A 1,924-nucleotide genomic window follows, 5' to 3' on the forward strand; every position below is an offset into this window, starting at 1 on the left:
TTTTTTTTTTTTGAGACGGAATCTCGCGTTGTCGCTTAGGCTGAAGTGAAATGGCGCGATCTCTGCTCACTGCAACCTCTGCCTCCCGGGTTCAAGCGATTCTCCTGCCTCAGCCTCCCGAGTAGTTGGGATTACAGGTGCCCGTCACCTGACGCCGGGGTAATTTTTGTATTTTTGGTAGAGACAGGGTTTCGCCATGTTGGCCAGGCTGGTCTTGAACTCCTGAACTCAAGTGATCCGCCAGCCTCGGCCTCCCAAAGTATTGGGATTACAGGAGTGAGCCACCGCGCCTGGCCGTGGAATCTGATCGTTGAAATCAGTGTTCTACAATATTCTTTTTATTTGTAGGTTTCATCCTGGAATCCTAAAACTTGTGTAGGATAAGGCTTAATCTTATAAGCAAAGGTATTCAACCCTGCCACATTCAATGCCCTGTATTTACAACAAAAAATATAACACTGCTTTACTCTTCTGGAGTTAAGTTCCTAATGCAAACTACCTCTACAAATAATTTCAAGAAACCAATGTAATGTTCTAATAAAGGTGAAAAAAGAGAAAGTAGTTCATAATAAAATACTGTATGTACTAATATCAAGAAAAATTTTAAAATAACACAGTTTTCACAATGTAAATACTCTGCCACCAATAGAATGCAAAACAAAAACTGTCCCGGCAAAATTTCAGTATGCCCCTGAGGGGCAGTACTGCCCTCGCTGGGAACCTCTTTAGACCGAGGAAGAGGTCTGGAAATGCTTCAAATAGAGAAATTCATTCTTTTGTCTACACAGTTAATAACAAGTTTTCTTTTGTTGTTGTTGTTGTTGTTTTTGAGACGGAGTCTCGCTCTGTTGCCCAGGCTGGAGTGAAATGGTGCGATTTCGGCTCACTGCAACCTCTGCCTCCTGGGTTCAAGTCATTCTTCTGCCTCAGCCTCTTGAGTAGGTGGGATTACAGGCGCGTGCCACCACGCCCGGCTAATTTTTGTATTTTTAGTACAAACGGGGTTTCACCATGTTGGTCAGGCTGGTTGCGAACTCCTAACCTCGTGATCCGCCCTCCTTGGCCTCCCAAAGTTCTGGCATTACAGGTGTGAGCCACCACACCCGGCCGATGACTAGGTTTTGTATGTGCCAGTATATGCCAGGCACTGTGGGAGATGTACAGCTGAGTTAGTCAACTTTCCTGTCTTCCAGGAACTTACAATCAAGTAGCCAAGCAAAAAACAGGAGCATAAAGATGTGTCAAGTGAAAGATGAGAAGAGACCCCTTTAGGGATGTGGAGCTGTTGACTGTAACTTCACATTTTACCCCCACTTCCTCCCTCACTTTATTCTTCCTTCTCCTCTTCTACTTTAGCACTAGTTTATAGAGTCACCTCCTCCTCCCTATAAGCTGTCTCCCTGGTTCACTGCCCAATGCCAGCCGTCCAGAATTCTCCCAGTTTAGGGTCATGCCCACAGGGCAATTCTGTCCAAGAAAACACAGTGCTGAGAACAATGTCCTTAGCTGAATTGCTGCCAATTACTTGGTATCCTTCTACAAAGCAAGACTGTTATCATCACCACTCAAAAAAAAAAAACTGGTTGCAGACTTAAGCAATATGAATATATGTTTAGCATAGCAGATTGTGCCAGCCCACATAAATCTGCTTAGAGATCAGGCTCACAGAGTAACTTGTTTTTATTAAAATAAATTCATTTATAAAAATTGTAAATATGATGGATTTTAACAGCTGCGTGGCTCCAGAAGTTTTTTTTTTAACCATGGATTGGCACAATTAGAAGTCTAGATTTTTTTATGCATATGTTTTGCAGTTTGTCATACTCAAACTGGTATGGCAAAACTTCAGTACTCTTAGAGATAGAAGTTGTTCAGCAGGTTTTAAAAAGCACAGCACTTTTGCTATTCAGAGCCTCTTCCACCT

This window comes from Gorilla gorilla, chromosome 7 (assembly GCF_029281585.2).
Source record: "Gorilla gorilla gorilla isolate KB3781 chromosome 7, NHGRI_mGorGor1-v2.1_pri, whole genome shotgun sequence".
Classification (NCBI taxonomy): Eukaryota; Metazoa; Chordata; class Mammalia; order Primates; family Hominidae; genus Gorilla; species Gorilla gorilla.